This window comes from Halictus rubicundus, unplaced genomic scaffold (genome assembly GCF_050948215.1).
Source record: "Halictus rubicundus isolate RS-2024b unplaced genomic scaffold, iyHalRubi1_principal scaffold0081, whole genome shotgun sequence".
Classification (NCBI taxonomy): Eukaryota; Metazoa; Arthropoda; class Insecta; order Hymenoptera; family Halictidae; genus Halictus; species Halictus rubicundus.
In genome coordinates, this window is record NW_027488622.1 from 549,381 (window position 1) to 565,767 (window position 16,387).

The window sequence follows — 16,387 nt, forward strand, 5'->3', positions numbered from 1 at the left end:
CAAACCCGTCCCGCCTGATCACCAAGAGTTTCGTCGGTCGTTAGCTATCGCATTTATCTTAGACTGACCGGTATGATTTCAATACTGAAATCCCCCAGAAGTCTAAAACATTGGTCCTTCGAGCCGGATTTTTACACCATATCGACTCATTACGTACGTCGATAACGCGCGCGGAGTGCAGTGTTCGCTATTTTCGTGCGTGGTTCATCGATCTCGCCTCGATTTTCGCGTGATCGAAGGTGCTGCATCGAGAAGATAAGGGATTCGCATCCCGTAGCCGATCGCGCTTCGAGAATATCGAGATCTCGCCAAACTAGAGCTTCATTTGGAGCCCCAACGGTTTTTATCGTTTGAACGCGCTAACGACCGTTTCTGCCGCGTGTTGGTTTTGTCGCTGTTCGCGCGCGACACAAACAGGTGCTAGTGACCTCAGCTTCGTAACCGTCAAGAACAACGTTTTCGCCATGTGTGCCTGTTTACGTTTTAATCGTAACGTTTCGTCTTGAAAAGGACTGACAATCTGCTTCGATAAACCATGTCGAACGATTCGAAAGGTCTCCTTGCCGACCAGAGGGAATTGGGAGGTCTTATCTCTCGGTTTCTTAACAACTTGAACAAAGTTGGAAAGGACAATATCACGCTCGCGTTGCTGCAGCGTAGGCGGGCTCGACTCTACGAATACTGGAAGACCTTCACCGTCCAGCATCGCCGAATTTGTTCAATGGTCGACGAAAAGGATGAGTACCGTGCTTCTGACCTCTTCTCCACCATTGAGAACGAGTACGATCAACAGGCGCTGAGCATCGACTCCTGGATCGCGTCTTTGATGCCTGCACCCGCCGTTGACCCTTCGCCGTCGACGTCGGACTCGGACACCGAACCGAAGTTGCCGAAGATGATCCTGCCGTCGTTCTCTGGCGATCTGCTATTATGGGAAAGTTTTCGAGATCAGTTTAAGGCGCTGGTCCACGATTCAACCCGCCTTCCGAAGGTACGAAAATTACAGTACCTTAAGTCGTGCCTCACTGAAGATGCCGCCAAGATGCTCGCCATGACGCCCGTGACGGAGAGCAATTATGACGGGGCTTGGACTTGTCTTGAGAAACGATTCGGCAACGCGCGAATTCTCTCGGCGACACATATGCGACGCTTGATTTCTTGTCCGCCGATCTCCAAATCGTCGCCTGCTGAGTTCAAGCGTCTCATCGACGATTTTCGGCAGACTCAGAAATCCTTCCAGGCCCTTGGAAAACCCGTCGAGGCGTGGGACGAATGGCTCGTCTTCCTGATGACGGAGAAGTTGGACGACGCAACCAGGCTCGCGTGGGAGGTTTCCCTCGACGATCCCACTGCCGTCCCACGTTTTGAGTCACTGGAGACCTTCTTGGAGAACCGCGCTCACTCCTTCACGTCCATGAGGAGCGTAGAGGTTCCCAAGACTCAGAGGACGGATGATTCGTCAGGACGTCCTCCACCCGCCATCTGATGGCCGTCAAGGTCGAGGAATCGAAGCCGAAGGGAAAGAGCGGCCGTCAGTGCCCGCTCTGCACCGGAAACCATGCACTCGGATCGTGCTGACGATTTCAAGAGTCGTCTGCTACGAAACGCCGGGAATTCGTCGACAACCAGGGTCTCTGTCTCTCGTGCCTCGCGCCTGGACACCGACTCCCTCAGTGCACCACCACATTTCGGTGCTGGGTTTGCGGTCAGCGGCATCACACGACGCTTCATGATGCCTGTGCCGCCAAGGACAGGAACAGCCTGGACACTTCCGCCACAGCAGCCATCCACGCGGTGAAGACGCATCAGGGAATCCTCCTGGCAACGGCACGGGTCAAGTTGGAGGCGCCAGATGGAAGGACTCTCCTGGTGCGAGCGCTGCTGGACTCAGGCTCGGGGTCGTCGTTTCTGAGCGAGTGGGCTGCTCAATCGCTGCGATTGCGGAGACAGGCGGTGCGAGTGTTATTAACAGCACCAACGTCGGGACTGCTCGCTCAGAGGTACGGGTAAGATTGTGTTCCCCGTGCGACTCAGAGTTTCAGGTGGATCTGGAGGCTTTGGTGACCAAATCCCTCACCGCTCCCACGCCGTCGAAGCGCGTGGTGCAACAGGAATGGCCACACATCCGAGGTTTGCCACTTGCTGATCCGGACTTCGCCAATCCGGCACGCGTGGATGTGCTTCTCGGAGCCGACGTGTGCGGACTCCTATTCAAACAGAGAAGGGTCGGACCGGCCGGAACGCCGGTCGCCGTGCGAACGCCGTTCGGATGGACACTGATCGGCCCCGCTGGAGAAAATCGTGCCGCAACCAGGAGTGCCCGGATCCATCATGTGAGCTGCGAGGATCCGCTCTCAGACCTCCAACGGTTCTGGGAGATCGAAGACGTGCCATCGTCGCAGTTGCTGTCTCCAGAAGACCTGAAATGCGAGAATCTGTTCAACGACACGACGTTTCGGGATAATTCGGGACGGTATGTTGTCAGGTTACCTTTCAGGGGGGAGGGACGACCACCCATGGGTAAGTCGAGAGTGGCCGCACTCCGGAGACTCCTCAGCGCTGAGACAAGACGAGAACGGGATCAGCAGTTGAGGGAACACTACGTGACCTTCATGCAGGAGTACCGTCGACTTGGACACATGACCGTCGCACGAGCCCCCCTCCAGGAACGAGACCAGGGGTATTATATACCGCATCATGCGGTCTGGAAGATGACCGTCGGGAAGAAGAAGATCCGTTTAGCATTGGCCTGGATCGGCTCACATCCATCGAGATGGAAGCCATTCGTCGCTCACCGCGTGTCAGAGGTACAGACTGCCCTACCTGGAGTATCGTGGAGGCACGTAAGCACCCTGGACAACCCCGCAGACTTGGCTACGAGAGGGATCTCAGCAGGTGAACTCGGAGTCGCTGACCACTGGTGGAACGGGCCTCTCTGGCTTCAACTTCCCAGCTCCGAGTGGCCAACCTCGACGGCGACTCCGGAGGTATCAGAGGATACTCCAGACGAGCGTCACGTCTGCGTGGTCGTTGTGCAAGCTCCGGAACCTGAAGACGTCTATGCGGAACGATTCTCGACCCTGTCTCGGCTAATTCGGACCACCGCCTACGTGCGCCGCTTCGCCAACAACTGCAGAGCCGCTAGTACTCGAGCCGGGGGTTCACTCACAGCATTGGAGCTGCGAGAAGCACTCCAGGCAGCGGTGCGATCTGATCAGCAGAGAACGTTCCAAATCGAGCTCGACGCCCTTCGGCACGGTAAGGCCGTTCCGTCGTTTTCTTCCATCACAGCACTGGCACCCTTCATCGCCGACGATGGAATCCTCAGGGTAGGCGGTCGCCTCCAAAACTCCGGACTGCCGGAACCACGCCGTCATCCAGCCATCCTGGACCGTACATCGCATCTGTCCACACTGGTGATCCGAGACGCCCATCTAAGGACCCTCCATGGCGGAGTGAATGCCACCATGTCCTGGATTCAGCGAGCGTTTTGGATCCCACGACGCCGACCTCGAGTGAAGCGCCTCATTCGAGAGTGCGTCACCTGCACAAGGCTGCGAGCGACTACCGGTCTTCAACAAATGGGAAATCTTCCGACCGCCAGGGTGCAACCGTCGAAGCCGTTCCTGCACACGGGAGTCGACTACGCCGGGCCGATCCCCCTCAGGACCGCTAAGGGCAGAGGGCACAAGAGTCAGAAGGGTTATGTAGTCGTATTTGTGTGCCTGGCCACCAAGGCCGTGCACCTAGATGCCGTCACCGATCTAACCTCATCCGCGTTTTTGTCTGCCTTCCACAGATTCACTGCCCGACGCGGTCGCTGTCAGCACCTCTACAGCGACAATGCAACGACCTTCAAGGGCGCGGACACCACCCTGCGGCAAATGTTCCATGCCTCTTCGCAGTTCTATTCTTCGGTGGCCGAGGAACTAGCGAATGACGGAACCGAGTGGACGTTCATACCACCGTACTCGCCGCACATGGGAGGCCTGTGGGAAGCCGCGGTTAAGAGCATGAAATCGCACATGAAACGAGTCATTGGAGAAGCTACACTCACTTACGAGGAGATGGCTACGCTGTTGAGTCGTATCGAGGCGTGCTTGAACTCCAGACCGTTGACGCCGCTGCCCGAGGATCCGCAGGACTGCGCTCCCCTCACCCCGGGTCACTTTCTTGTGGGGGAACCCATTCACGCCCCTCCCGAAGCACCGATCACCGACGTCCCACGTAGCCTCGATTCACGGTGGCGTCAAATCACTAATATTCACGATCACTTTTGGCGTAGGTGGAGCCGGGAGTACGTCAACAACCTCCAACAACGCACGAAATGGCAACATCGACGGGAGAATATACGCGTCGGCACGCTCGTGCTGGTAAAGGACGACCTCACGCCGCCGACCCGCTGGCCGTTAGCCCGTTTTGTGGAGGCTATCCCGGGAAGCGACGGCCTCGTACGCGTGGTGACCCTACGATCAGGCTCCCGCACCTTCAGTAGGGCCGTCACCAAGGTGGTCCCACTGCCCGTACACGAAGAATCCGATGGACACGGAACGTTGTAACTACGCTTCCACGGCGTACAACCGATCTAGTCACTGTTGTCATGGCGGGCGGCGTACTACAACTAACTACGCTTCATTCACGCCGCGACGGACTAGATCAGACGCCCCCCCCCCCCCCTCCCACCACGACGCCTCCGTGAACGACATGCAACACCGATGCCTCGCCGTTTACCACCGGGATAATTTCGGCGTGAACCCATCACGACGAACCAAACAACGACATCGATTTATCGATCGGCCTCGGCGCTGCTGTCCCCGCACCGCGCCTCTCGCTCCCCGCGAACGCCACGGGTGGATCGAGCAGCTCGAGCCTCGCGGGTGCGGCGGGGGGACGGACGCGGCGGATCGACGCGACCTGCTGATCGATCAGTTCGTCTATTGACACTACAACCGACAGTTCTTACGTGATTCAAACCCGTCCCGCCTGATCACCAAGAGTTTCGTCGGTCGTTAGCTATCGCATTTATCTTAGACTGACCGGTAAGATTTCAATACTGAAATCCCCCAGAAGTCTAAAACAAAATCTTTATTCTGAGAATATATTGCCTTTTAGTGACTCGAATTTTGTCTACCACACTTTATTTATCTCGCCCAAACCTCACCGCTTTCCAGTGCCTGGAGGCACGAACCCATCTCCTTCGCGAATTGACACGCGTAGGGAATTCGGGGTAGTAACCGGCCCCCGCGAGATTGTAAAAAAAACTATTCTTGAGAAACCGAGAGAGAGATAAAATTAATTAAAATAGTCGACCATAGAATGTACGGTTACAAGCGCATCAGTGGAAAGGAGAATAACGATAGAGTGAAAGTGCGATGGTGGGAACGGCCGCGTTCACCGTGAGGCAGGAGCGTCAGAACGCCGATTTCTAGCACGATTTGGCGAAATCGGTCACGTTACATGCGATTATGCATGGGAACGTGACATCCTCTTAGCGGTGGGACGTTGAAAATTTTCAAAGTTCGGTGAAGGTGTATGAAAAGTTGGATATTTTGTGTAAAATAACATAGAAATGTTAAAATTTATTATATTTTATAAAAAAAATTTTCATACTTTTTTCGCTCTAAATTCCAACAGCCCCGCCGGTTGGTCTGTTGCCGCGGCGGTTTACGGCCATAAGTGCGCGTGCTATTGACCTCGCGGCGCCGTTCGGTATCTACACGTATACTCAGAAATTCCGTATATGTATACTCAGTAAAAGAATAAATATGTACAAAAACAAATAAATAAATAAATAGATAAGAAATAAATAGATAACTAAATCATATAGGTAGCTATATACATATATATTTCACTCGATCAGAATCTCAAAGAAATTATTGAAAATATTTCCGTAAAAAAAAAGAAAGAAAGAAAGAATCCTGCGGTCAATAAGACAAAATATAATAATCAATCCATAAGATTCCAAATCTATATATTTTTTTCCTTCATTCAGCAACAAATAATATCTAATCAAGAGGCAAATTTTGAAATTCTTGTTACGAGCCAGGGCTGCGAGCAACGCGAGAGGCCGGCGAGGGGTTGTTACCCCAGGAATATGGTTTCAGTTTGTTAGTTAGGTAAGCGGACGCACCCAATGCGAAATCGGGGAGCCGCTAGGATAGTTGACGTCGAGGACGCACCTGATGCGAAATCAGGGAACCTCTGGGAGGTTGGAGTCAAACGCAGACGCACCTGATGCGAAACCGAGGAGCTACTAGGAGGATGAAACTTCCTGAACGCACCCAATGCGGAATCGGGAAGTCACTAGGAGAGACACGCGGCGAACCCGATTTAAAAGGAAGGTGGATAACTCACAGACGCACCTGATGCGAGACCAGGGAGCTGCTAGGATACGGAAGAACCCAATGCGAAATCAGGGAACCGCTAGGATGGTATAGTTTTCGTGGACGCACCCAATGCGAAACCGGGGAGCCACTAGGTTGGAGAAATCTTCGTTGAATTGAATCTAAGATTAGTAAGCCTCGTAACTTATATATAATTTAATTGATACAATCCGAGCGGTAAGATTGTATCATGTGGGAACGTTCAATTATTAGATTAGGATATCAGGCAATAATTAAAGGTTGTAGATTACGCGAGTTAACAAACAAGACAAATATATTCTGATTTGGAATAGTTACAAGTGTAATTGTTTGTGTCGCGAGTGGATGTAGTAAGTGTACAATTAGAGAAATTGTTACCTAATGAGGCACGGTGTTGACGCACTGGCAATGCGGGGTTAGATAGCGATTGTTGAATGCCAAATAGAATATACAGGGTGGCCCACATAACTCTGAACAGCTCAATATCTCGAAAACTATGCCATCGATTTTAAAGTTCTTAGTCTTAAATTGCATGGAACTGAAGGGCCTTTCTGACTACATAAACGTGAAGTGGCCTCCCTTCCCCTTTAACGGGGGAGGGGAGGTACCTTTGTAATTTTAAATGGAACCCCCTATAAAATGTTACATATTTAGATTATACAGGAAAAAACAAGTCAATTTTGTCTGAAACATTTTTTTGTCAGAACTTCCATGATGAGATATAACAGTTTGAAGTTTCGAGTTCTAGGTACTTGAAGCGCTCGGAAATCGCGAAGAAAGGTAGCTGCTACAACTGTGGGAAATACGGCCATCTTGCTAGAGATTGTCGAAGCAGGCCAAGAATTCAATCAGAGAGAGGAAATAATACCAGTACCGAAAGAGGCTACAGAGGGCAACACTCGAACAATAAGGGGAATCGATATGGATACCAAGGTAAAAATAATTATAAGAGTTACAAAGACAAACGAACGTACGAACATCGTGATGAATACGCGATGAGGGTTAGAGAAAATCTTGACATCAACGCTAACATATTGGGAAACGGAGAAAAAACTGTCTGGATGTTGGACTCTGCGTGTACTTCTCACATGAGCTTTCAGAGCAACATCATTTCTAATCAAAGGCCAGAAAATACAGAAATAACTACCGCTGAGCATGGGCGGAGCATTACAGATGAGAGTCGTGGTACAGTGCGTGGATTCAGTAACAGGAAAGACCTCGGAATCACTCCAATAAAGATGGAGGATACGTTATATGTTCCAGATCTTAACTGTAACCTTATGTCTGTGCCAAGTTTGGTAAAAAGAGGCAAAAGAATCATTCTTGATGAATACGGTGCTGAAGTCTACGAAAAGAAAACAGGTGAGCTAGTTGCCGAAGGACGTTTTGAAAATGATGCTTTTTTAATGCAGATTGATATTAAACGAGATCAAATGAAGCCCGAAACAGAGTCATGTTTGAGCGCAGCTGAAGCGAGTCGCGAGCTATGGCACAAAAGGTTAAGACACGTCAACTACAGATACTTACAGAAGATGGCAGATGAAAAGCTGGTTGATGGCCTACCCAAGATTGGACGGGGAAATAATATTTGGGAGTCTTGTATCAGAGGAAAAATTAACAGATTGCCTTTTCCAGACGTTGAAGTGGAAAAGAGTCAACGAATTTTAGAAAGGCTGCACGTGGACTTGTGTGGTCCTATGCCAAAAACATCTCTCGGTGGAAGTAAATACATGCTGGTAATAGTGGATGAGAATAGCCGAAGATACTTTGTTGAATTTCTACGTTCGAAAAGTGAAACAGCGAGCAAGCTGAGAGCATTTATAGAATATAGAAAAAGGAATCTCTGCGCACACTATTGGCAATAGCAGCAGCTAGAGGATTTCAAATAAAATTCATAGATGTCGAGACGGCATATTTGAACAGCAGACTGAAGTGGAAGGTGTACATGAGACCCCCACAAGGAGTCAACGTTGAAGGAGGGAAAGTTTTCCTGATTGAGAAAAGCCTGTACGGTTTGCCAGAAGCAGGTAGATGCTGGTATTTTAAACTAGTCGAAATTTTGAGAAAAGCAGGTTTGAAGTCGACGAAAGAAGATCCGTGCGTATTTGTCACGGAAGAAGGTAACGATTTCTTACCCGTAGAATTTTATGTAGACGATTGCGTTATAATTGTTCAAAATGATAGGGTAATAAATATGTTAATATTAAAATTAAAAGAACAACTGAAGATTAGAGAGTTAACAGGTAATATAGAGTTCCTGGGAATCAGCGTTGATCGAACCAAAGACGGCTTCCTATTGGGTCAAGGGAAGTTCATAGATGAAATTCTGAGTAGGTATAGCATGCAGAACTGCCACGCTGTCAGAACACCGGGAGTAATAGGAACAAAGCTAGACGAATACGAGGACTCGGAAAAGGTTGATGACATCCTGTACCAAGAAATATGTAACCGTATCGATTACATATCGACCGGGCGGCGTGTCGCATGAGCGACGCGGACCCCCGCCACGACGTTCCTGGTCGTCCTGTCATCCTTCTCTTAATGAAGGATCGCAGGATCCCCCACTAATTAGCGTGCGCGCGCATCGATCCCCACGCGACACGGATCGAATGAGGTCGATGCGCGACGAAACTGGGTCACTGTACGTCTGGGCGCGAGCTTGTTCGGGTCTTAGAATTTCGGGCTGTCCGGTACGCAGCGAGCGAGTCAAACCGACTCAGGAGCGATACGGTCAAACCGACTGCGTTCCTTCGTCTCGTGCTAACCTCAAACCGAGGAAGTGTCGTGCTAACCTCAAACCGAGGAAGTGTCGTGCAAACCGCACTCGCATATGATGGAGTATTGCGTAGCATAAATATATGTATATATCGAGAGTATCGAATGCGTGCGCAGCACTCGAGAAAACAAAAAGAGAGCTGTGCTCCCGCATGGAACAGACGAAGGGCTCTCTCTCTCTCGCTGACCATGAGACAACGAGCATGTAGCGTTCTCAGTATATTTATATTAAATTAGTTTTTATTGTTCGCATAATGTAAAGTTTATTTCAAAGAGATTAAAGTTTATATATATAATGAACGGAGTTCTTTGAAGTAGCACCTCAATCCCACAACAGCAGCTGCGGCCGCAAAAAAGGATACAATGTTACGTTTCACGAAGCCTCGCGGTCGAGGTTGCGGAGGGACCGATTGGTTGGTTCTAATATCGTATTCTTTTCCCCTCGCAAACATAGTATCATAGCTATTGTGGTACCGCGTACTAGTTTCGGTATTTGCTAGGATAATAACGATAATAAAATAATATTGGATCTGAGTCGTTGTCTAAAAATAAATTTGAAAATTATAACAACATAGGGAAACGGATGACATGATCGTTAAATACCAGTAAATACCGGTATTTTCGTATTTCAGTTTCTATAAGTGTTTCAAAGGTACAACCGATAATTACCGGTGTAATACTGGTAGTTTACATTTTGGTAGAAGTCCCTCAAAATGGGAATTATTGATACCTTGAAGTTATAGGCTTATTATGTTACGTGAGCGAGTTCGCGCTTTTGTGTGTGTGTGTGTGTGCGTGCGCGCGTGTGTGTGTGTGAGGATACCGCGGGATACCGGACTAAACCGGCAGAAGTCTTGTTTTCTATGAGTAGTGATGCACAAATAAATAATAGTCTCCCATTACCTCAACACTAGACCATGTATATTGTTTTTTCTATCGTTCTGTCGTAGTTTCACCGCGACCCAAAAGAATTATAAACCTATCATCGCAGCCAGCTTATTAACCGTTTGACTACTAAGCAATTCTTGCAAGAACGCACGAAAACTGCGGGACATATTTTGACTTGATGTTGTCAAATAAAACACTCTCATTTAGACAAATATCAATCAATATCAGACTACGTTCACTCCCACGGAGCAACAAAGACACACTGAAACTCGCAGCGCAAAAGCGCTGCGTCGCGGTTTTCGAGACAAATGAACGCAGCGCTTTTGCGCCGCGTAGCAGTCAAACGGTTAAGTTCTACACTCCGCGAAAATACTGTAGGACATTGTATAAAACCATAGAAATGTATGTTTTAAAAAGGAATTTCTTCTTCTTGTAGCGAGAAAGAGTCTTTGAATGGGGAAGGAATGCGCGCCGAATGAATGAGAACGAATGAGATCGAGCAATAGGTGAAGCGTGAGTGAATGGATGGAGGATGTGCGAAAGGGAAGTGGAAGGAGTGCGAGCGAAGTATAAATACGGGCCAGGAAGACCGAAACGGTTAGACTTTTAGACTTTAACAAGGGCGACTGTGTGTACCAAGCGAATAAAATCAATTTCTAATATTCTTGTGTACTATTACATACTTTACATACTATTGTATTGTGTACGGCTTGTGTTATTGTAGCTTACTTGAAGAGACTTTCCTTCAACACCGTATTCTAATTAATATTTCTAATAACAAGTATGTAAGTTGCAATATTTTTTGCGAGAGCGACGCTCGTCACATGTGTCAGCAGGCAGAACTCACTTGCGACAATTTCACTCGGAGAGCGAAACAATATTTGTAAACCCTCGTTCAGACACAGCGGAAACCGCGCGTTTTTTACCTCGCGGTTTGTACGGCGGATTGTTGGACCGCGCGGACAGGTTTGAACGATTGTGAAGGCATTAATGTAAATAAGCTCCACGCGGCTTTCGCTGTGTCTGAACTACGCCTAAAAAAGTATAAAACACGCTTCTTCAAGTTGCTTTCGCAAAAAATGACGTAACTTACATGCTAGTTGTGGTGTCGTATCGGTCCCAATATTGGGATCTCAGATCACGACTAGGGTTACGACGAACTTGATTGTAAGTCAAGTTCGCAGAGAACAAATTTTATTTAATTGATACAAGACTCGGCTTACTGTCTCCGAATCAGACTCGGCTGAGTTTGGAGTTGTTGTTGGCTCGATTGTGAAAACAGTTTTCGGTTGTAGTTGTATATGATTCTAGGAAAGCTCGGAGGCAGGTGTGGTCTTGGAAAATTGCATATGGTTAGCTTAGAGGATTTAATTTCATTGTAGGAACGGAAGTACATTTGGTTGCAGACGGCTACGGTTACAAATCTGAGTACGCTAAACGGCGTACAAGGTTCGGACATGTGTCGATCAGCTGCGTTTCCTTCGGGTGTCTCGAATCTCTATATTACGGTACGAAGCTATTTTTTGGACGTGTTTTTGGGGGTTTATTACGGTCACGGTCGTTAGGTTGCCTGTAGGTAGTCAGATCAGAATCATGCCAATAGACTTCGAATGGAATGACTCGTACACATCTTTGGAAACTGCACTATAATACAATAGTTTTAAGCTTATTGTTCGACTCCTAGCGGAAGCATGCCTCCTCGCAGATAATTCGCGCGTCCGTCTGTACCATTCGTTAGGCACGCGAGGGTTTCAGATTTGTACGCTGCGGGCCTCATGGTCCGCACATTAGGCCAGGAAGGGCTGCGGTCCTCCTGAGCAAATACAAAGACCACTCAGGCTAGGCTAATTTACGACGCCTAAAAAGTCAAGAAGACCGAATCATGTTAAAGAGTACCCTGTCCTTCGTCACCGGACCCAGGTCAGAAGTCATAAATTGCACTTAGGGTGCACCGTCGAACACGGTCGGAAGTGCAATAAAACATCTGCGGGCCACTTGGGCCAAAATACGCGCACTGCTTCAGGGTTCAATAAAAAACGCACATTTGGGAAATTCCCAATTCTGCTTGAGGCGGAGACTTCCTTCTCCACCAACGAGGAAAACGCAGGAAGATCCTCCTACTTCAAGCAAGCAACAAATGAAGACATTTCTTCCCCCGTCAGCCTCTCATGTCCGAACTGACGACAAGCGAACCCTGAAGCAGAAGAATTAGAATCTAAGTTGGCTCTGAAAGAGCAACATCATCACGGGTCTACAAGGATCACAGCATCCTACGAGTAGTTTAAAATCACGCAACCTGTTTGTCCGTCTAAGTTACTCCGCATATTCACATTGTCTTTCATCGTTACCAGCCACTGTTCCATAGTTTAACTAATCATCCAATGTTAATTTGGCGGGTGATCGTGGTAGTGAAGGTTTAATAAATTGTTAACAAAAAGATTCGATTTATTTTCAAACCATTACACACCAGGGAATTTTCACTTATAATGTGAAATGAAATAATAATTAATACGAAAGTACCCGAAAAAGTACAAATTTCTTTGCAGAATTGCTAAGATCGGTAAGAAAGATAGAGAAAGTAAGCAGGAGACAGAAGTATTAAATTTAAAAATTATAAAATTGAAAATATATAAACTTTTACAGTTACTACAATAATAGTGGATGTGTTTTTCTACATATGTGTTTTCTGCGTTTTATTCACATTACATTTGATTTATTGTCATTAGTTGATGGACCAAAAAGTTTTGGTCGGTTGCTGAGGTAACGATCCATTTCATCGTATAGTTGTCGCTGTTATGATTCCACTAATTGTACGGCTTCCGATGTCCGTCGGTCCGCTTCTCAAATCGTTTAGGAATCAGCGTCTTCTGTATAATTTTATTTCATTCAAAGTTAGCTCAACTTCGTGCCAGATAACAAAGCTATTATATGCAAATACATCAATTATAATGTAGAAAAATATCATAAGCTACCTCCTGGATTACCGTTTACATGCGTAGGCTGTTACAAATTGTCCTAATATATCTACAGCACCTTTAGTTTTATAGTAATCTCAGATTACTTCTGGTTTTTTTTGTGTTATTCGTGCGAAATATAGGTTTCGCGAAGTAACGTACTTAGATGTGAGAAAGTTTTATTCTTTTTTTGTACATATAAAATTATTGTTGTTTTTTGTATAAAATAGTTCGATGATAGTACTTTGTATCTGTAGGTGAAAATTTCCTTTGGTAATTTTCGTTTATTTTTTCTTATAGTATCTATCATAGTGATTACACTGTTTCAATAGATTTTTACTGAAATCGTAACATGTCAGGAAACTGTCACATGTTACAATATATTCTTTGATTTGGTTCCGGATGCATTGTCATGGAGGTTGTAGGTATCTAACCCGAAGCAAGTGGCCTCAAGATGCACAAAGTCCGAGGATGGCGCGCGCCTAACAAATCTGTGTCGCAACTGGAGGTTTATGACACGCCGATCACTATTGAATTGCAGACCCTACAAGCGCACGTGTTTACAACTTCTAGAGCCCTGGCTCCCATGCTAATCGAAAGAAGGCTGAAAACCCCGTGCGGTCTAAACTCCTTAAAAATAGCGTATTCCTTACTCTATATATAACTCAATATAACCTCCTTACTCTAAATAGCGTATTCTAAACTCCTTAAAAATAGCGTATTTAAGTCGCTCTTGTCGTAAATCGTTTGATTCCATTCCTAGAGGCTCCCTGACTACGCGTAAGGTTCGTCCTCGCCGTTCGGCGCAATGTTCGTCGAAATGTTCAGGTTTGTACGTGGCTTTTGATGTATGTCGAAAAACCGACAAGTGATGGATCGATCGCGCGCACGAACGCAAACGGGTAAGCCTCGTACAAACCTGAACATTTCGACGAACATTGCGCCGAACAGCGACCGAAACGCAAAATCGCGCCGTTCGGTTCGCCGAAATGAATGTAATTGGATAAAACGATCAATAAACTCGATTGGCTGGATGCACCATCCACTGGCCCCTTGATTAGTAGCCGAACGAGTCGACAGCGCCAGGATAATAGCGTCGCGACTGAGCTAGCGAGCGAATCTTGAACATAGTGAACATAGGGCAAATTTCATTCTTTGAGAAAAATTCTCTAAATATGTATTAGGAAGAAATTGTTATGTGCTGTTTAATTATTTAATCGCCCACAGACCATCAGATTTATCGTACAACAAATCGTAGAAATTAAGTTACTTCAACCGTCTGACAGACAATTGCAACGTTTGTGGTGCGCTTAAAAACCTGTTGATTCGAGTTCGCTCCGGTAAACAGTGCTGTCACGGGACAATCGTCGTAATCCGGGAAACGACAATGATTACTTCGCGATTTCGCGTCTTAATACTTTGGAAATAACGTATTCTGAACCGTAGTACGAGATACGGAGTCGGCAGGGTAGAATAACAGCGCGTGGCGTAAGGTATTCACAACTGGACTGGTTTATTGAGCTGGCGTGGGCTTTATATACAGTTTTGGGGGTCCGAGAGGGCACCTTATCTTCGATGATGAGCCTTGCGATCCATAGGGCATCTTAGTGATTGTTCTATGCGTCAGGAGAAGATGACGCGTACGGTGATCCAAGGAGCAGTTTACTCTATGCGTCGGATAGTTGATAAAATTGGCTTCACAGTGCGGACAAGTCGGCACATCTCACTACATGTTTATTTGACGATGTACGAAAATTTCCTTTGGCAGAACTGCATATTAGCAGGAGATTCATATTATCATTCATTTAAAAATCATTTATGTTGGAATATATGCATAAATACATGCTTCCACGTGCGATTGCGCGCGCCGAGTGCGTATGCGCGCGCAGAGTGAGTGAGAGAGTAATGTTCGGACGAGAGTGTGAAAACAGAGAGTTGCGATGCCGATGGATGTAGTTTTTTTTCATGTAACCAATTATGTGCGGTGCTGGTATTTATGGTATTATTAATAAATCTAATGTTTATAAATCTAATATGGTAGCAGTCCGTGGTTTCGAGTGAAAAGTGACATAAATATAACTCGGATGTACGTGGATGAAAAAAAAGGGATCGAGCACGTGGCCGAAGAGGTTATGAGAGCACGTGTCGCGAGAGGTTAAGTGAACACAAGGCATATGATTTATTCGAAGTGCACACGATACCAGAGATGATTTGATGGGAAATGAAATAAACAAATTGAAAACTGAAAAGGACGAGTCAAATATAGATCTAAATAGGGAGATCAGAAACCACTTGAGAAGACAGGACACAGAAAATCACATTGATTGAGACGAGTTAAACTTAAAAGCGATGAATTACATATACGGCAACATAACCAATGATCAGCTGGAATTTGTGGGAGATGAAAATACAGCATTTGGCATCTTGAAGAAGTTCGATCAGCTTTACATAAGAGAATCAACAGCGCTGCAGATTTGTATAAGAAATAAATTATAAAAAATAAAATTAAAGGATTTTGAAGATTCAAGCACATTTTTCGCGGAGTTCGAAAAAACAATAAATGAGTTAAAAAGTCCTGGTGGAAAAGTGAATGAGAAAGAGAAATTAAATTATATGCTGAGAACATTACCGGACTCACTGAGTTATGTTGGTGATTTGATAGATGCCATGAAAGAGGAGGATAAAAATTGTGAATTTTTAAAAAATAAAATTAAAATGGGGGACGAGCAAATTAAAAGTGACTCGAATAAAAATAAAGCTAGCGTCTTTAAAGCTAAAAACAAACTGGATGTGACGTGCTATGGCTGTGGAAAATCAGGCCATAAAATCAAAAGTTGTAGAAATCCATGGCGCAGAGGAGCTGGAAGGAGCGGACCAAGCGGAACCAGGGTCTACAAGAGAGGAGGTGCTCGTGATCAGCTGACGCCATCGCCGCAGCAACAATACCAACAACAGCAGTCAGCACGAGGCAACTTCAGAGGCAGAGGCTATCCCCGACGGAATTTCAACAACAGGGGCAGAGGCTGGCATCAGCGCAGCGATGACAACGTATATGAAGAGTATGATGCGAGATATAGTTACAGCGAAAACTTTAGATATACAGGCTCATTTTTGACACAGATTATGCATAATAATTACAAGAAGAAAAGTATTGAAATTTATAATTGTAATTTCAAAAGAATAGATTGGATCTTAGATAGTGGTTGTACAGACCATATTATTAACGATGATACTTATTATAGTGAATTTGTAATTTTGAAAATTCCAATTAATGTTAGAGTAGGAGATGGTAGAATACTAAAAGGCACTGTAGCGGCTAGCGGGGCGCCGGAAGAGAAATCTTCAGCGCACCAGCACCAAGAAAGATTTATGGTTTGCACAGCATAAGACGCTATTTGTGAGAAAACG